This window comes from Solanum dulcamara, chromosome 8 (genome assembly GCF_947179165.1).
Source record: "Solanum dulcamara chromosome 8, daSolDulc1.2, whole genome shotgun sequence".
In the NCBI taxonomy this organism is placed as follows: Eukaryota; Viridiplantae; Streptophyta; class Magnoliopsida; order Solanales; family Solanaceae; genus Solanum; species Solanum dulcamara.
The window spans coordinates 32,399,972-32,421,858 of record NC_077244.1 but is presented as its reverse complement, the minus strand read 5'-3'; the positions used below and the strand labels follow the sequence as shown (position 1 = coordinate 32,421,858).

Below are 21,887 nucleotides of genomic sequence, written 5' to 3'. Positions count from 1 at the left end.
CTTGAAAATGGAAGATGATATTCTCAAACAGAAGATTCAGCTATAATGGTTCAAAGAAGGTGATATGAACTATAAATATTTCCATGCTTTGTTAGAGGCAGGAGGAGAAAGCTGTACATTCATAAGATCTAAAATGAGGATGGCTCTTGGGTTCAAGGTGATGCTGAAATTACTGAAGCAGCTTGTGAGCACTTTCAACAAATATTTACTAGGGAGGAGAAGTACATCCAGCAACAGGCCCTTCAATGTATCCCTCCTATGGTTACTGACAAGGACAATGAAGAACTCCAAACCTTGCCTTCTATAGAGGAACTGAAGACTATTATGTTTGCCATGAATCCCAATTCAGCTGCTGGTCCTGATCGGATGAATGGAAACTTTTTCCAAGTATGCTGGGATATCATCAAAGAAGACCTTTTTAATGTTGTCATTTCCTTTTTTTGTGGAAAAACCATGCCTAAGTACTTTACCCTTACTTTCCTGGTTCTTCTCCCAAAAGTAAACCACCCTACCAAAATCTCTGAATTCAGGCCCATAAGTCTTAGTAATTTTACAACAAAATTATTTCCAAACTTCTCTGTCTAAGACTTGCCCCTATTCTTCCTACCCTCATCTCCCTCAACCAGTCAGGCTTTGTTAAAAATAGGAGCATTTCTGAGAACATCATGCTTGCCCAGGAAATCATCTACCAGATCAAAAAACCTAACATTAGAGGCAATGTTGTGATCATGTTTGACATGGCCAAAGCCTATGATAGGGCCTCTTGGTCCTACACATGTCTGATCTTGAGAAGAATGAGATTTGCTGAAACATTCATAGACATGGATTGGAGAATTATGTCAGATAATTGGTACTCAGTCATAGTGAATGGCTCAAGGCATGGTTTCTTCCATTCTACTAGGGCTCTTCAATAGGGTGACCCCCTTTTCCCTACCTTATTCATCCTTGGTGCTGAAGTGCTCTCTAGACTCATGAATAAGCTTCATCAGCACCCTCAATTCCATGGTTTCTATATGGCTCAAAAGGGTCCTCAGATCAATCACCTTAGCTTTGCTGATGATATCATTGTTTTTTCTTCTGGTAGAAACCAGACCCTGCAACTCATCATGGAGACTTTAGGTGCTTATGAAATATCTCTGGACAATTGATCAACAAGCACAAAAGCCATTTCATGGTCCCTTCCAATGCCTTCCATTCTACTGTAAAGAGGATTAAGAGTATTACTGGTTTTAACCAAAAGAATAGCCCCATAACTTACCTGGGATGTCCTATCTATATTGGTAGGCAAAGGGTTATCTACTACTCAGACCTCATTGCAAAGGTTGTTAATAGGATCACTGGATGGCATGCAAGGATGAGCTTTGGAGGAGGAGCTATACTTGTCAAGAATACAAGCCATGCCAATACACATTTCTTTCAACTAGAACCCCTTCCTCTACCACTATCAAAAAAATTTAGAGTATCATTGCTAATTTTTTCTAGGGCTAGAAGAATGATAAGAGAATGTACCACTGGTCCTCCTGGAAGAACCTGATCTTTCCTTATGATGAAGGGGGCATAGGGGTTAGACAAATCTCTGATGTGGCTAAATCCTTTCAATACAAGCAATGGTGGATTCTTAGAACCAAGAACACTTTGTGGGGAGAATTCATTAAAGCCAATTATTGTCAGAGGGCTAATATCATCACCAAGAAATGACATACTGGTCAGTCCCTTACCTGGAAGAATCTAATGCACAACAAGCACATCATAGAGCCCCATATTCAATGGCAAATTCTGTCTGGTTCTTGTCTTTTTTGGTAGGACAACTGGTTGTGTGTTGATCCTTTAGCACACTACTCTTCTAGTAGCTGCAGGTTCAACAATACTTATGTGTCATCCTTCATCAACAATGGTCAATGGAATGTTGATCTTATCATTCAAAAATCCCCTCCATAATTTATTTCTACCATTCTTGCTACCTACATCAACTATCAACCCCTCTAATAAGACCAACCTTGCTGGACTCTTAACAGTACTAGGGAGTTTAGTTGCTCTACTGCTTGGGACCTTATTAGAGACAAAAGCCCAAGACTAGACTCAACACTTGTACCTGGCACAAGCTCATCCCCTTTAAATGTTCCTTCCTGGTCTAGAGAGACCTTAAAGGGAAATTGCTCGAGAAGCTTACCAGATTTGGCAAAGCTCCATCTGAATGCTATTTCTGTTACACTCCTGGCCAAGATACCATTGATCACAACTTTGTTGTTGGATCCTTTGCTACTAACATTTAGAAGTTTTTCTCTGATTCTTTGGGCATTAATAAGGAGTACACACCCCTTACAACCCTATTGATAAGATGGTGGACATAAAAGCACAAGAATTAGGCCCACAAGCTATTCTTTCAAGCTACCCCATCTTCATTTGTTGGAACCTTTGGAAAAACAGATGTGCCTCTAAATATGGTGGAAAAATTTCCAATATTACTAGAGTCAAGTTCTCTATCTATAAAGATTGCTCAACACTACTTTCCCCTATATTACTTAGCCAACTAGCTGGAAGGAACTGGTCTTTTGATTGATCAGTGTTCACATGCTATCAAAATCATTCCTGTGAGCTGGATTAAACCACCTGGCCACATGGTCAAATTGAACACTGATGGAAGTTCCCTTGACAACCCTGGCAATATAGGTAGAGGTGGAATTCTTAGAAATGTTCATTCACATCTCATCTTTGCCTTTGTTGTCCCTTTAGGTACTGGTTCAAACAACCAAGCTGAGATTGAAGCTGATATATTTGGCCTTTCTTGGTGCCTTCAGCTTGGATACTCACAGGTAGAGATGGAAGTGGACTCTGAGCTTCTCATCAGGTGGCTACAACAACAAGCAAAACCCCCTAATCCATCAAAGAGCTCCTGGAAAAGTTGAATAACATCATCAACCAGTTCCAACTCTTCAAATGCAACCATACCTTCAGAGAAGACAATTCTACTGCTGATGCTTTGTCAAAGCACAGTCATAAATGCACTTCTCCAGAACCTCCCCAAAGAAGCTAGAGCACACTTAGAACTTGACAAGTTGGGTATGACTAGCTACAGAAAAAGAAGGCTCAAGAGAATCAAGAAACCTCCCTGAATCTTTTCCTTCTTGTTCTAACTACCTCTTCAACTTGGTACCACTATGCATAGTTATAACTACTTTGAAGAATTCATAGTTAGGACCTTTATAATAGGGGAAGTATCCCTCATTTATTGCCTTCCTAAAATAACCAACTTACCAGTAGAGGTAAGGAATAGATTAGTTTTTTCTTCTGTTCTTCCCTTTCCTCGCTGTGCAAGTACATGCAAACCTGCAACACTTGAAGGCCCAATCCTGTTTCTGCCTTAGTATAGAAGTGGAATGGTGCAACACTTCACAACTTGGAGCACCCAACAACAACATCTTCATCATCCAACAACCTGAAATAACAAACACACCTGCAATAATACATTGCAAAATTGCAACATCTTAATCATCACTTGGAACTTTTCCTTTTTTCTTGATATGCAGGAACTTTGCAGGGATGTAGCTTTTGTTTGGAGGTTGCTACTACAGACACACTTCCATGGGACTCCACAAAGGATGCTGAAGTTTTCCCCAACAAGATACACTAAGCAGCAGATATACATGAACCAGCAACAACATCAAGAGATGCAACAAGCTTCAGCAACTAATCAGGACATCTCCAAAGCAATTTGGGATCTCTTTTTCTTGTTGTTAGCTTGTGCAATCTTTCTTGTTTTTGTTTATTTGTTTATGCAAGTACACTAAGGTATTGATTCAGTATATAGGATTAGTGCAAATATGCACAGCTATAGCTCCCAACAAGAAGGCCAGCAACATCGAACAACAAATCCTTTCAATAATCCAAGTAACCTCCAATATACAAGGAACACCTACAAGTTCTTATTTGTATTTTTGTTTGTCTGTTAGTGCAGGTACATTAAGGAGCTACAATAATTAGTTATGTACTTCCAGCATGTTTCCATACAATAACAAGTTATTCAACAACAAAAAACCTATAAATACCTCTAGAATTACAACATCAAGACTTGCAACAACTCAAATAATAGTTTCACATAGCTACAAAAGATGCAGGCTGCTGGAGCTGAGGTGGATTGGAAAGGATACATCTGTATTTGCAGAGCTGCAACACTAACTCCAACCAACAAACTACTGAGATACAGCAAACTCCACTCCTGCAGCAACTCCAAAGATGTTGCAGTTGGGCTCCCTTAGATGCAAGCTGCAACTTACAACAACTTCCAACAACAACAACTCCTGAAATGCTAAGCTACATTGGGACAGAACTAAAGCTGCATTTTGTCCATCCTTTGGACCTTAACATCTTCAGCTTTCACTCTTCAACTAGAGGAGCATTTGCAAAGCTATAGGGACTTAATTCCTCCACTTCTTGGACAATCTTGGTATGACAAGATTAAGAAGAACAAAGATGAAAAGAATTTTCTCGATCCATGTGAAATAAAAGTTTCGTATACTTGCTCTTATTCATACTAGCTATGTTGATATGTAGCTTATTTGAATAGTACTAGTGTAGGCTACTTTATTGTATTCTCATGGAAGGGGAGAGTCTCCCTTATTTATATTTTTTTCTTAGTCACAGTGTACCGAGAGGATTCCTCTCATTGGTTTATGTTTTTTTAGTTAGTAGATAGCACATTTTTGTATCAGGGATGAGTTAGACAACCTTAGTAGGTTAGCCGACTTGTGAACCAACTTATGTTTGGAGGTAAGGTTTTATGTCACCCTCCTTGTATCTTTACTTTATGTATAATAAGGCTTGCGTTGCTGCTTAACCCCGTCTATGTACGAGAGATGGGAGCCTCGTGTAGGTTCTATTTCCACAAAAAAAAGAAACCTTAAGAAACTTAAGAGGCTTATGATCCTTACAAGAAACTTAAGAGCCTTTCAAGAAACTTAAGAACGCGTTCCAAGGTACAAAAGTATGGGGTGTAACATCTTTCCCCCCTTTAGGATATTCGTTCTCGAATGTGAACCAAAACCTTTCTTAAGATCTTATACATATTATATGCAAATTCCTGTCTATTACAATAACACATACTTTCATCAAGCTATCACTATTAGAGTACCAAAGGTTGGGATTACCTGTAGTGTAAGGAATAGGTATGGATACTTGTATTTCATTTCTTCCTCTGCTTCCCAGGTCATCTCTTCACGATTTTTATTTCATCACAATACCTTGACGGAAGCTACGTCCTTAGTTCACAATCTTCTACTTTGCCAACCCAGGATGGCGATAGGTTGCTTTTCGTAGGATAACTCCTCTGTGACCTGGATACCCTCTATGGGATATACTTGGGTTGGATTACCAACATACTTGCAAAGCATTGATACATGGAAGACTGGATAAACCGCTTCTAGGTTCGTGGGTAAGTCTAGCTCATAGGCAACTTTGCCTATTCGGTGGAGGATCTGATAAGGTCAATGTATCTGGGACTAAGGTCCACTTTCCTGCTGGATCTCATTACTTTCTTTATGGGGGGTACCTTCGAAACTACACAATCATTAACTTAAAACTCTAAGGGTCGACGTCGATTACCTACATATGACTTTTGTCAATTCTGAGCTGCTAAAAGTCTCTCCTGAATAAGCTTCACCTTCTCGATGGCTTATTGAACCATGCCTAGGCCTATTAGTCGCATTTTACCAATATCAACCCACCAATTGACGACCTACTCTTTTTGCCATACCAAGTCTCTTTCGGGGCCATCTGGAGACTAGAATGATAGTTGATGTAGTAAATACTCTTGACAGGTAGTAGGCAATTATCCAAACTACCTTTGGAGTCAACCGTATAGGCTCGTAACACCTCTTCTAGCGTTTAGCTAGTAAGCTTAGTTTGTCCTTCGGTATGAGGGTACAATGGTGTATGAGAACCTATCTGTCTTCCCAATCTCTTCTTGGACTGATCTTCAGTAGTTAACAATAATTCGAGCTCCTTTGTCTAAGACAATAGCTATGAGAACTCCGTAAAGTCTCACCACCCTCTTGACCTATAATTTTACACAATCTCAACTAGACAGGTAGTCCTTGATTGAAGGAACATGGGATGATATTGTTAATATATGGATAACATTCCATATAGAATTATCTGTCTAGGGAATGCAAAGTGAGTCTTGTATCCAAGGTTGTATTATGGAATTTTTGACCTCGTATATTACTTCTTGCCTTCTTTAGATGACATCAATTGGTACCCTCGTCTTTTGGGTTTTGCTTTTTGCCTATCAGAGTTGGCTACCAAGTTGTGCTGAAGTTCTCTCACACAATGAACTGTATAGCCGTTTCATGGTTTGCCTTATCATTAACTGGTATTATGTTGAAGAACTGTGGCATACAAGTGCGCCATCTGTTAGTAATCGGCTAATCATGCTTATTTTGCTTAAGCTCTTTTACAATTCCCTTATCGTAACTTATAGCACTCTAGGTACATAATCTCGTGTCATTGCTTTGCCGCTAGTTTGTATTCTCCCATATCGTGCGATCATAAAAGCACTAACGCATCGGATCCCATCGGAATTTTGAAGTTAAACGTGCTTGGGTGAGAGTAGTACTAGGATGGGTGACCCCTCTAGGAAGTCCTCGTGTCACGTTTCATTGCCATCCTTGCAATAATATGTGAAGGCACTCATCTTAGCCCAAGATTTACCTTAGCGTCTTTTGCTAGTCTTCATATTTCTCATTGACCTCTCTTCTTCTCTCTTACAACCGGTGTCGGGGTAGATCTTTAATTCAACCATGACTGTGTCCTTTTTGGCCATTTGATTTACTTCTCTTCGTATTCATGTGTAACATCTCAAAAATATCATAACTCCTTTTCATTATGTACTCCTCTGCTTGGTCTTATGCTGTATATAACTATTTCTAGGTTGCACAACTACTCTTATACCACTTGTATGAGGTAAATGCAGTCTTTTCATCTCCCGACCCATATTTCTTTACATATCGACTTCACACTAGGACTTGCTCGTGCTAACGCTATTTTATCCTACTTCTTTCTTTTCTTCCTTTACGTACTCTTTGGTCTCCTCATTTCCTACTGTAGGATATTTTCTATTCTCCTTACTACCTGTACGTCCCGATATCAACGACTAATGACGTTGTTTCCATATCTTAATCTTTACTAAAACATGACCCTACTACCCTTTTCGTGGCCGTTAGTTTGCTCAGTCATACTCTCTTATCGTATTCACCCCTTTTTGTAGGCACCCATGATTCTTCTCTCTCAGATACCGTGACTTCTATCTATTTATTGTTGGCCTTGAGCTCTTGCTAACTCAAGCCAGTATGGGATCTCGCTTGAAATTTAAGCGGTCCTGTCAACATATGACAGTGTCAGTTGATTTCCTCTCATGCTTGTATTTCTGTTGTCCACTTCCCCTCTTTAGGGTGTACCCATGTCATCCTCTATTTATTTTCAACTGTTCATACATATATGATTCTGTTCCAACACATTTTATATACTGCACCATGTCTACACCTTCTATTAACTCATCTATACTTTAGGTTTCCCCTGTAAGAAGCCTTAATACAACCATGGGGTGTTTAGAATTCTCGAGTTATATAACTAATGTAGTAGCTTAGTCGAAGCCGTGTTTCCTTCATCCCTATCAGTATGTCACTAGTGCTTGAAATCGTGTCCGATTCTCCATTCGGGGGAACTTATACTCTGATGACACGTGTTTCTAGCTTTCCTATAACACTATATTCATCCCAGTGAATACCAGTTATTCCTCTTAATGGACTTGCAACTCATCAATGGTCTTGCAGAGCTACCTCTCTCATCCTTGAGGGGTCTTACTATTTTCTACGGTGGAGGTACATATACACAATACCCCTTTCTTCTTCATGCGCTTTCATCCTTATCGTGTACTTGATGTTGACTCTTAATCTTACCCACAATCAAATTCTTTAGTTACTTCATTACTAGGCCCTACGTATTTCCATGATGATCCTCATTATATTCACACTATATTCTTCTCATGGTCAATCCCAGAGGGTAATATTTCTTAACCTTTATTCACGATCCTTACTCTGGACTAATCCCACCTGGTGTAGCAAGTGTACTTAACCCCCTTATCCTTCCTCATCATTCTCATCCTTAATACCTCACAGGCAGTCTTAAGACATTTATATCCATCACCATTCTTCTCACCATATCAGTATTGACCTTCTAATTACCACCCATACCGCAATTTACTTATTTCCCAAAGTCAATTGTTCTCCTAGTTTAGTCAGATCTTATCATTACCGTGGATACAATCTCTCAAGACATACTACAACCTTATATCTCATTCTCTTTTTATTTCAAAAAACAAATTGGCAGAGTTTCCTCTATATTCCCTACTATCCCAAACCTGCACTCAGGAAATACCAATAATGCCTCACAGGGCCAACATATATATATTCATATCACCATCATACAAGGCGCCCAATATCAACAATAGTATAAAATAATGGACTTACCTCGTATGTCCAACTCGGACTGCACTTGTTACACTTTTTTGTGTACTTTTCCCTTCAATCTTCGACTTTACATGTCAATCATATTTCAATCTTATTACCTTATCCAGCATGCCTCCTTCACACCATTACTTACCTATATACTGGGTAGCTTCCAATATAATCCGTCATTTTCTTCTGTCGATGTCGTTGTTCAGCTGAAACCAAAGGTTAGAAAAAGGAATTTCATGTCTTATAGCAAGGCTCTATCGCACGATCTTATATATGAAAGAAAGGTGATATACTAAATGTCGTGTAGCCTCCTATTTATAGATGTGGTGCACAACACATAGATAAACAAGAATCTACTAGACACGGTCTATAGACATCCCGATGAAGGACCGTTATGATACCACTTCTGTCATGACCCAACTCCATAGACCATAATGGGTGCCTGAACTAGACACTCGCGTGTACCCTTGCTAACTATAAGGAAACCTATCTCCTATTTGAGGTATAGCATGCTAATAGGCAAGACAATATATATAAGTCGACAAGGCTATTGTAACATATAGGCACAACTGTTCACACATACATAAACAACCCATACACATGTCTATAGACCTCTAAGAGTAAAAAGAAATAGAAACATAAGGCGGAATAGGGCCCTCACCATACCCTTGAACACACAAATATATACATCAATGGTTGGTACCAAAAGGTGGGCTCCGATACGATGGATCTCTTCTTAAACCCGCTGGGTGGAATCCTAAGCTGGTGGATCCTCAAGTCACGTGTCTATACTTGCGGGCATGAAATGCAGCCCCCCAAAGAGAAGGGGGTCAGTACAAAATATATACTAAGTATGTAAGCATAAAATACCATAACGAGATTATAGTTGGAACAGGGATGTAGGGGACAAGTATAACAATTGACCCATTACCGTGCCTGTATCTCATACAATAAAATCATTTTCATCATAATATCATATCATCATCTCTTTTCATCATATATATCACTTCATCGTGTCATCATATACGGCCTCATACTATCGTACACAACATAACCTCATTATATATATATATATATATATATATATATATATCATAACATATCTGGCCCATATAGGGTTCGGTGTCACAAATGTATTACTATATTTGCACATGCATGCCTACCTATGGTATCCGACCCTTTAGTGAGGGACTTGGTGAACAGAGTAGGGTACATATATAGCGTACCCACATCGTATATATACATACCATACCCGGCCCTCTAGTGAGGGACTTGGTGTTTCTTCCTTATATCACCATATACCGTACCCGGCTCATTATGGGACTCGGTGTCATAATCATTATATTTTATCCAACCTGGTATGCGGTGAATACTCATATCATTGTCGCATAATTATATCATCACATCATCATATCATCATATATAGCATCCCCTCCTCGTATATGGCATCACCCATCACGTCATGGTATGATATCGCATCCCGCTCGGGACTCGATGAAAGAAGTAGAAAAGCTGCGCACAATATAGGCCCAGCCCCGCGTGGGACTCAATGAAATAAGGGTTATCGTATGCACGAGTAGAGTAGTGAGAAACCATATGCAACTAGGTCATCTCCTGAGATTTAATAAAATATTCAAGTGAACCGTCACTTGAAGACCAGGAAAGTAATTCTCTCAGGTACCCTTTAGATGTTATTAGGGATTTCATCAATTAGGGCCTCAGGAACCAGAGGCATGTACCAAGATAATGCCACACAGTTTATGCAATCAAAAATACAATTTATGCAATCAGACACATAACTTATGCAATCAGAGACACAACTTATGCAATCAGAGACAGTTATCCTCTTAGAGCCTTTCAGAATAGGAGCTTATATTTCCACTTACTATTCAACATATAAGTGGCTCGGGAATAGTAATCTAATTACTTTAGGACCCTTAGTATTCAAAAGTGACTACAAGTCACGAATTATATCCAGAACCTATAAATAGAATTACCTCTAAACTTACCTTAAGAGATTTCAACGAAAGAAGGAGATAGGCCTTATATGTACTACTCTTCATCCTACAGAAGACTTGAAAGGCGATGAGTCCACTTAGTGAAGGAATTCTAACATTCAGAAGTGAAAAAAGGTCTTGACTAATACTCAGAGTTTTATGAATGGAATGACTCCCAAGTTTTGTATATATATATAACTTAAGGCTAAGACATGCCAAAAGAAACAAAGGGTAAGCTTCACATACCTTTTGTGGATTAACTATAACCCAGCTCGCCTTTTTATCTCCTTGACCTATTAACATGAGAGTAATACTAAGGTTAATAGACTTTAAGTTTCCAATTTGCAACTCTACAACCAAGTACCCATAGGAATCGTTTCCTTATCCAATACCCTCGACTAGTTTGTTACTAGTTTTGAAGTTACCAAAAATCGAGTAATATTTCCCCTATAAATTTAACATCCCCAAGATTTCAACTCGGCCACCATATTAACAACCATACCAATAAAAACAAACATAAGAATATACATAAGTAAATTACTTAAATATTACACAATACAAACTCCAAATAACTCGCCTGAAGCTACGATATCAAAATAGAGTTTTTATTGTTAATTTCGCAAAGCCTTTAACAATATGAAACAGAGGGTAGTGTGGATGAAACCAGAAGTAACCACAACCCTTTTAGAACACTTTCCATCCCTGCAAAATTCCATCCAATCAGCTGCAACCGCATCACCACAATCGCAACACACTACTCGACTTCGATTTAACTACGACGACTTCAATTTAGTTTGTTTCTAGCGTCTAGCATCCTTATGCAATTTTTTCACTTAAAACCTTATTTAAGAAATGTAATATATCTCATAACAACATCATAAACTCCAATTTGAAAGGGAAACCCTTACCTATCCCGAAACTCATCAAACTCAACGAAATTTACCTTGGAAGTTCTTTTAGGGCACCTAAAACTTTGTGGCTATTTGATAACGTTTTGGGCTGCTCCAAATAATAAATTTTCATTACTAACACCATCATAACATCATGTTACGCTCTATATAATTAATTCACGGAACGAAATCAGAGACTTACCTTTTTTTTTTCTCCTTGGCCGAACCTACTCTTTCTCTAGTTCTAGATTTCTCTTCTCTTCTTTCTTTCTCTAGAAGCCTCTTGAACTTGGAAGATAATGACTTCTTGATAAGGTTGATCATAAAATATCTATATATATAGGCCACTTTAGGAGGTGACAGATGTCAACCCCTAAGTGCTGACACGTGTCAAGCCCTTATTGGGCCAACACACCACCCCCTCCAACCTTGGGCTACCACGTGGCATGTGGGACCCACCACTCTTTCTCTAACTGCTTCCACGTGAAACTCTCTCATGATACCATGTGGAACTCTCTCATACTGCCACGTGGCACTCTATTTCGTCCCTCGTAGGTTCTTACTCTCGTCTTACTTTACAAACCTATGTAATCCTTGCTACATAAGCTTGGTATGTATTCAAGTAGCTTAAGTATGTAAGATTTCCAAGTTGGTAGCTTACATATATAAGTTGAGTCCTACGACTTATTATTTGGTGTCCGACTTCTTCTGGATTCTTATAACTCTATTTCCAATATTCTCTACTATAGGGTATCACATTCTCCTTTCCTTAGAGTTGTTTACTAGCATTATAGATTATCCGGCTCACATGGTATCCCTTAAGAGCTTAAAAGTTCTTAAGAAGATTTAAGAAACTTTAAGAAACCTTAAGAAACTTAAGAGACTTACGATCCTTACAAGAAACTTAAGAGCCTTTCAAGAGACTTAAGAACACGTTCCAAGGTACAAAAGTACAAGGTGTAACACTTAGAATGAGGATATATCCAAGAAGACAACAACAAAGATGATACAGCTAAAAAGACATAAAGATGAGTAGATTGCTAATAATGAATGTACATGATGTGCCATGTGGGTATGCCCACAAGTGTCTTGTAAGTGCTGTCACTTTATCACTACCCTCCAAAAGAGGGAAACACTATTGACAAGCACGCGTCAGTAGTCAGTCAAAAGATGAACTAATAATGCATGTGATGTTGGGGCCTACTGAGCACCCGACGCGCATTATGAAGGAATCTTATCAAGATGTCGGCCATTTCTAAGAAGGCCATGTAGCAGTGTTTTGCACCTTTGATTTACTATCTCTACCTCTATATAAGAGATAAGTGTGCGAATTAAAAAAAACAGAATGCTTAGAGAGAGATGCTCAGAATCTAGTGTGAGAGAATCCTAAAACCTCCAACATACTCCCCTTCCCTCCATGTACAAGTATCCCACCGTTTCTTAAACTTTTCTCTGGTTGTACAAAAGTTTAAATAAAATAAAATAAGTGTGTTTGTGTTTGAAGCGTAGCTTTTATCTCAAGACCTTCGGGGGTCCCTAAAGGGAAACCTCTCTCAGTTGAGTCATGTAATCTCATAAAGTTTTATATCCTATTCCCACAAAAATATATCTTTAATTTTTTTAATTTTACTTATGCATATATAAACTGTATAGTTCTATAAAATGTTTCATTAGTACATGGTTAGCTTCTTAATTTTAACAACTCCTATGGATTAACCCGTAAATTCCTAGGATTAATGGCTTTCAATCCCAATGACTAATAGAGGACTAATTTGCGGTCAGATTTATGTCTAGTGTGTGGTTAAAGACGAAAGTGTTAAGAACATAGATTAAGAAGAAGAGATGAACAAGGAAAGATAAAAAAAAAATTGAGGTATATTGGCTGGAAACCAGAACTATCAACCGAAAGAGTCCTTTGGGAGACTAGTAGATCTGGTGTAACAACGCCACGTACTTAAGATTATATAAAATCTAGGAAAATAGGAAAAAACTTTAAGACAAACATGATGAAACAAAGTGAGAAGAGGGAGTACTGAGTAGGACGTACAACTTATTGCCTTATAAAATGCTAATTCAACCATTTTATCTAAATCAATTTAATATATATATAATTTTCTATATCAAGGTGTGCAATTTGTCTAATACAATAATTTACCTTATAGATGTAAGTGTAAACGGAATATATAAACTATTGTAGGGAAATAAGAAAATCTAGGTGCCAACAATCTTACTTTTAACTTTTACATTAAGCATTGACTACTTTTTAATTATACTTTTTTTTGTGAGAACTTTTTGACTGCTAGTTCAAAAAGTAGAGTTTTCTAGCCAAAATTGTCCCATTAATCTACTTGACCTAAAACCTTTTCCCGAGCATTTTTACTTCCTTATACTTCATCAAATTGGCTGAATTGGTTGATTTTGTTGTGTTTTTTGTAGTCACTATTGATTTTAAGTAAATTCTATTAGTTTGATCAAAGGTGGGGGGACTAAATATTCTTCAAATTATATTTAAAAGACAAAAACAAATGTAATCTTATTTAAAAAGGGATAATTTTGACTAAGAACTCTCAAAAAGTAACCCTCTTATGCAACTATTTCAAATATAAAACCATAAAGAACATAACATAGTTGGTTTTGTTTGGTCTGTGACATTTGTACTACTATCATGGAAGAAAACCAAAATCCCTTTCCTTCCTAGAGAAATTGTTACAACAATACTCTCAAAGCTGTTTGTAAAATCACTGCAATTCAGGTCTGTCACGATCCAAAATTGAGTCATGATAGCGTCTATTATAAATCCTCTAGTAGGCAAGCCAAAACCCAAACAAGACAAAAGTAGAAGACAAAGACTTAAAAGAGAAGAAACGGAAGCAGAAATAAAGGTACAAAATGGGACATAATATAGTAATGTAAATATGATACATAATATACCAAATGGGCCCGAAAGTGACCGAGAATGACAAACTATACACAAGAACTAAACCCAAGACCTGGTGTCACCGACGAGCATCTAAATACAGATATTCTATATACATAAGTTTGTCTAATCAAAACACAAAATACACAGACTGGTAGAAAAGGAGGAAAAGTAACAAGTCTCTAGACACCAAGAGCTCACCACAATCCGACTCCGCGATGGCCACGGGAGATCCAACACTCACTGAGGATGACTCGTACTAGGAGCGGCATAAAAAATACAAAAGCATAGTATAAGTACCAAAATATAGGATATTCAGTATGGTTCATAGACAGATCGAGCTCAGAAAGATAATATATATATAAAGAAGAAGAACGCTAGTTCTAAAATTACAGTTTAAAGATGCTAAGCAGAGAAAATCAACTACCGAGAATAGAGGAAGAGATAACATAAATTAACTAGCAAGAGGGACTCAAATATAAGGCAGTAACAACTAAATCAAACAAGAAAGGAGATACAATTGTAAATATAGGAAAGTAGAAGCCTAGAAGAAACCTTGAACCGCCTAAAATGATACCTTGGACTTATCAAAGATGAAGTGCACTAGAACATAACTCGAAACTCAGTAAACGGGCAGCTCAGAGTATCTCCACGAGCTTATCAATGAAAAGTTCTCAGTAAGAATACCCAAAACTCATTAAAACCAATATTTACCCATTTTAGTCATGAAATGCCGAAATGATGCATTTTTCATAAAAACCTCTTTTCTAATAGTTAAGACAATGATGTGCTCTTTCTTAGCTCAAAAAGTGGGAAAAACTTAGTAAAATCATTTCCTTTCTTCAAATATAAATTTCTCAAGTTTTCTAACGAATATGAACCCAAACACAGATGCAAAAAGCCAGAATTGCATACCAAAACACAGACAACTCAATCATAATCAAACACACCACACCATAACTTGGGTAACACCCGTCTTAACACAAATGTACTAACCTAGAACTCTTGCTAGTCCAAATCCATGACCTTAGATCCCATAATAACAACACTTGAGAAATAAAAGCTCAAAAATATAACTACAAGCACAAAATCATACCAAAACAAGGTTACATGTGGCAACCTAAGTTTCGCACAACCTAGAAGGTTTCTAAAGCGACACCAAGATCAAGGATCAACCTAAACTAAGGCTTACTGACTAAAAACTAAGCTAAATAACCCAAAATGACCATATAACGTATAAGGTTCATACAATCCTACAATCTAACCTAAAGCATTCCTAAGATTGATACAACTCAATATATATAAGCTAACTAAGCCAAGTCTAAAAGAAGAAACCATTACCTATTTCAAAACCCTAACCTCTAAACTAGAGTTTTTTCCTTCCGAATGTCCTTCGAATAATGCCACGCTATCAAATTAGTGATGAGAGCATCAAAATAAGCAAAACAATACCTATATCGCCTTAAAAAACTTCAAAAATAAAATTTGGGTTAAAATATGATCATGGGACCCATGCACGGAATGCGCCCACGCAATCCCTTGTTGATTCCCAATAATTACCACTAACTCCCCCAAGAATCGAGCTTCCAAAGCATCCCAAGAAGTTGATCTTTAGAAAAATATGCATGTTGCGTTATGGAGTTATTTAAATGCCAGTGAATTGGCCTCCATTAGGGCTGGCAGTGGGTCCGGGTCAACCAAAAATGGTATGGTCAGGGACGTCCATCTGTCGAAATCGATCATACCGGGATGAATTAGTCATAATACCCGGGTGACTCAACAATCTCGTCCCATCCTACTATTTTTATGGGACGGGATGAGTTGGGACTGGACAAGATGTGAGAATTTTTTTATATATTTAATTATTTAAATTATTGTATGTTTAAGTTTTTAAGTTATGAATACTTATGTTTAAGAAAATAATATGTTTAAGCTTTGAAAATTTAAAATGTCAAAATTCAAATTTGAAATTTCAACTTTCAAATTTAAAATTTCAATGTTTAAAGTTCAAAATTAAGTTTGATAAGTAAAGTATTAAATTATTAAAGTTTGCTTAATTATTTAAAATTAAATTATATAAAATGTAAGACAATAGTTGTATAAAAAAGACTTGACTAAAGCTTTTAATTTTATTCAAATATTATTATTTTTTTGCTTAAGAAATGGAAGGATTTTTATTTAGTAAATAGAAGGTTCATCCGTAAGTGGAATTAAACTAGTCTATGTAGTTCCATTCGCTTCTCTATCTAGAACACTTGATACAAAGGAAGCAGATGTGTCAAAAATATATAGTTGATTAGTAATAATATGTGGATTCTTCGTCTTCCTTCCATATTTTGCTTGCATGTCAGCTACTAGATTAGCTTCCCTCAGGATATACTTCAGTGGTGCTCCTTCCAACTATCGGAGTAAAGTCCTGCAATCAGCTAAAATATGTTAGTATATGAGGCTATTGCCATATAAGTAGTTTAGTAATACCTGAAAATCAGTTTCCACAAGTATCTGCTTAATAGTATTTCTTTTGCTAGCATCAAACCATTAAGCAAAGCAATACTTTCAACATGATGGGCATCTTGTGCTTTAAATTTGCATGTGAAACAAACAATCCAGGTTCCTAGGTGATTCCTTATGCCTCCTCTTATTCTATCACTTGTAGATTATAGCTTGAAAGAACCGTCAAAGTTCAGTTTAAGTTTTCCCTCCAATGTCTTGTGCCAAGGTACTGACGTTGTGTATCTCAGGAGTTTTTTAGGAATGTGCTGAGCTAGGTGTAGGTATTCCATAGCTTGGGAGGATACATTATGTAACATGGTAGGTTTTATATTGATATTAATATTTTTGAAAAGTTTGGAATTAATATTGCAGCGGGGACCAAATGACAATTGTTAGTAGTCATGCTGGTTGATGAAGTGCAGAAGTGATGTATATTACCGATGAGGTTTTGGTCGGGGAGGTTGATATTAAAAGCTTACCAGATATTGTTTGTGTTGGGGTAGTGAAGAAAAATGTGATTAGCATTTTCCTCTGTGTTGGGTCACGAGGAGCAGTCTCTGGAAGTAGTAATATTTCTCCTATATAGTTCTGTTGGTGTTGGGAATTTATGAGAGAAGAGGAGCCACATGAAGAATTTAATTTTGTTAATGGCTTTTATCTTCCATACCCAATTGCAATTTGAGTTTGTAGTGAAAGTTTCTTTGGTTGAGAGATACATTTCATACGCACTTCTAATGTTAAAACACCCATCCGCACTTTGGTTCCAAAATAAAATTTAATTATATGAATTGTGTTACAACTTACAAATTATAAATATTAGAAGAGTCACTAATCTACGTAGCCACCTTCTAGGAGGGTTGTGTTTCAACTAGTTCTCATATACAAAAAAAATATTTGTATGTTCCAATAAATTGTTTTCTATCTCTCATATAATTTCAATGGAAACATCCTTCAAAAATGGCAAAGATGCTTGATAGTCTAGTGCCTCCTTTCAGTCATCACTGGTATATCCAATTATTGAATCTAATTCTTCTTGTTGGTAAGTTAACTTTGGCAAGCCATAATTTCTTCTCTCGGCATTGATCCATTTCTAAATAAAATTGACATCTCCTTGTTTTCTTCTGCCAATGAATATCCGTGATCTCCAATTTGAAATCTTGTCATGCCGAAAGCAGCCTTTGAAGCAACTGATTCAACTTAATAGCTAGAACATCACAAACCATCTTTCTAAGTCTTTGAAATAAACTGCCATGTTTCCCACACCAATTCAAAAGTTGTATATTGTAATACTCGTCTGTGTCACGACCTGATTTCTCGAGTTAGGATGACACATACTACAATCCACCATTAGGTAAGCCAACCCGCAACCCAAAATGATAAATAATGAGTATAAGGGTAGAAGCAAAGCAGAAGTAACCATTTAACATAATTATCAGAAGAAATAAGTGGAAGCATAACACCTATATACAAAAGCCAAAAGATCCCTCCCAGAACCTAGAAGTCACGAGTATAGAGCTACTACAAAAGAGTGCAAGTTCCAAAAATTGACCAAAACATACAAACTTGTCTCATAATCAAAATACTAGCCAAAACTATACAAAATGAGACATGTATGATCCATAATATCCTAAAATCTCCCTCGTCTCTGAATCCAACCAGCTCAAAATCAGCGCTGATAACTAATGCTCAGACCTACATCATAGAAATAGATGTAAAGTGTAATATGAGTACCAAAACAACATGTACCCAATATGAATCACAGGCTGACTAAACTTAAAAAGTAAAAGCAATATAAAAAGCAAAAATTAAAGAGAATAGAGGTCAAAGTATAGAAGTCTAGTAGGAATGCCCATGAGTGTATAAAAGAATGGAAATGAATTAAGTAAACAACTAACTAAAACTTCATTGGACCCTCATAAGCCTAGAAGGTAAACTCGTGTCCAATTTTAAGTAAAAACCCAAATGGACGCCCAAAAGCACAAAATAACTATAACTACTAAGAATAGAACTCGGTGAATCTAGAACTGGAGAGTGCATAGCCCAGACTTTGAACTGTAAGTATGCCTCCTAAAAAAACCAATAAGATCAAGTCGATAGGTATCAACTCTGTAGAGGATAAGGATCCCAAATACGAAATATGGTTATAAATCAATGACTATACCTTAAATCTGCAACCATAATAGAGCAGCGTGACCAATCCTTGAATCTACGACCAACAATAGGCTGATGAAGAATCCCATATCCAACTCATCGCCATAAGGCTAATCAATACAACACTCCAAGCCTGAATTTGATCCAATTCCAAACTGTTGAACTAAGTTCAATGTCTAAACTTTGAATTATTAGGGCCGTAGAAAAAGGGAGGTTATGGATAAAAGGTCATTGGAATTAAGTTATCGCCTAACTAAGGCTCATCCTATTAGACCCAAATCTGCCACATTAATCTATAGGGAGCTAAGCAGTCTGAAGAAACATCAAAGAGATTCTAAGGCCTATCATCTTCAAAATACACAATTCTAAGAAACATACTAGTCTACACCTAGACTAAGGTCAAACATGCTACCAACATCAATAGAGACAAGTACAATTCATTCCACAAGGAAGGATGATCGTAAAAAAAGAACAACATGCCAACAAGTCCCAAAAATACCCAAAAAACCTAAAACATTATTTCCAAGTAAATAAGCATGATCAACTAGCTATGCAACCCAAAATTCCAACTAATCAACACAATTTATGTTCTCAAGCTCAATCTAAAGGAAGGGAAGCCATAGCCTACCTCAAAGCAGATCGTGCGCATTCCAAATTTAGAACTCTAGAGCGTTTACCTTTTAAGCGGCCTATGAATGATATCACACTATCAAAAATAGGATCACAATGTCATGACTGTCATTTAGACATTAAAATCACATTAATCGAAGATGGACCAAAAATTGGGTCTAAAATGGGATTGTGGGACCCATACTGGAAATCTCAAAATTAACTCCATCAAAAGGTTCATTTAAGCTCCCCAAACATGTATCCCAAAATAGGATATAATTCAGGGTTCGGAATACCGAGAATCAACAACATGAATAATTTTACAATTTAAGCTAAAGAAAAAGGGGTTGACAGCCCTTGGGGTGAAACTTACCTCAAACAAAGAACTCCCGGCACTCCCTGAACACTCCAGTGTATTTTCATGAGCTTCCCAAATAAATTGAACTTTCATCACCCAAATTAAACCTTTATAGCTTTCTAAATTGCCAAAGGAAGTAATAAACTCACAGATGATTGCATCTGTCTTTTATTTAAATGACCAGACATAATTATCTATCACGAATGCAGCAAAGGGAGCCCGTGATTATTGAGGTCCATCCCATATGAACTTCTCATACACAAAGGTGAGCCTATGATCGTAGAAGGTAATTGACCAAGCCTTCGTGAACGCACAAAGCAAAGGACTAACCTTTGCAAATGTGGTCTAGGTCTTGCGAACATGGGGACCATCTATCATGGCCATTGCGAATGTGTCCTGGAGACTGTAAATATGAAGGTAAAAATAGTCATGCACCAGCTAATGCATATCAGTTGATTTTAACCACTTTCAAAATCTCAGACGGGGTGCTTGAGATTTATTTGGAACTTCGTGCGAGAAAAAAAGATATGCTACCCCACCAATTTCAACATTTTGGACTCAATGGAGCCGTTGACATATAACTCCCTGAGTGTATACCTAGGTGCGGTCGGTACTCAGACACCATTACTGGTTCCCAAGCGAACCCTTTGCCTGACTAACTACTCAATGAAAGTTGCTACTCACTCAACTAATTTTAGATGGGCATGCAAATTTATTAAAATGCAACTTTTCATAATTTAGTCTCAATATGCTCTAAATATATTATAACTCAATGTTTAAAAAACATGAACTCATGTGATAATAATAATGAATACACTCTACCCTGTTTGTGTCTATGAAGCCTCTAAAAACTCTGAATAGGTATCGGGACAGGCCCACGGCTACCTAAAAATGCTAATAATAAATATTGAAACTAATGATTGAAGGAGCTTATCTGAATGCAAAGAGATCTCAAAAAAAGCTAGATGGAAACTGATCTTCAATAATGCGCCTGTTGAGAATTTCTATCACCTGTATCTGCATCATAAAATAATGCACACCAAATAGCGTCATTACAGGGAATCTACGGTATGTAAAATATCTGAAAGGAAACTTACTCAAGAATACTAAACTCAAATTAGCTCAACTCAACTCAATGAATGCTGAAATACTCAACTCAATTGTCATGACCCGATTTCCCAAGTCATGATGACACCAACTATAACTCACCAGTAGGTAAGCCAACTCATAACCTAGAACAACTAGTAATGATTTTAAGGGAAGAAACTAAACAAGAATAATTAATTCTAAGATATACAGATTAAACAAGCAGAAACAAGACAATATATATATACAAAATGATCCCTCCAAGAATCTGAAAGTCACAAGTATAGAGCTGACTAACCAAAAAGAGTACAAGTCCCAACAGTGGACCACAGAAACAAGACTTGTGTAAAAAAAATACTAGTCACATATATATAGATGGAGACTGGATCAATACAAAATGCCAAGTTCTTACCCCCATCTTCGAATCAGACTGCTACAATCTCGAATTAACGCTGGCCACTCGTGCTCGGACCTGCATCACAAAAATAGATGCATAGTGTAGTATGAGTACCAAAATAATAAGTACACTGTAGACATCATAGGCCGACTAAGCTTGAAAAGTAAAAGCAATATGACATGGAGGAATAGGACAGAACAAGGTTAAGAGCGGAAGTCCAAGGTAAAGTAATGAAATGTAATGCACACGAGTGTAGAAAATATCCTAACTAAAGTAATCTACAAGCTAACTATGCCTAACCGGACCCCCATTATCCCAGAAGGTACATTCGTGCGTAAGTTTAAATAATAACTCGAACGGAACACCCATAAGTCCGATGAGTACACAGAATAGTTATAACTACCAAGAATTGAATCTAAAAAACCAAGACCGAAGAATGTAGAAATGCTACCCTACCAAATTCAATGTTCCAAACTCAA

General features: G+C 37.2%; 1 pseudogene; it reads left to right on the top strand.

The window, feature by feature from the left end:
* Positions 1-6,532: 6,532 nt before the first annotated feature.
* On the top strand, positions 6,533-6,652 carry LOC129901807 (5S ribosomal RNA; annotated as a pseudogene).
* Positions 6,653-21,887: the final 15,235 nt, after the last annotated feature.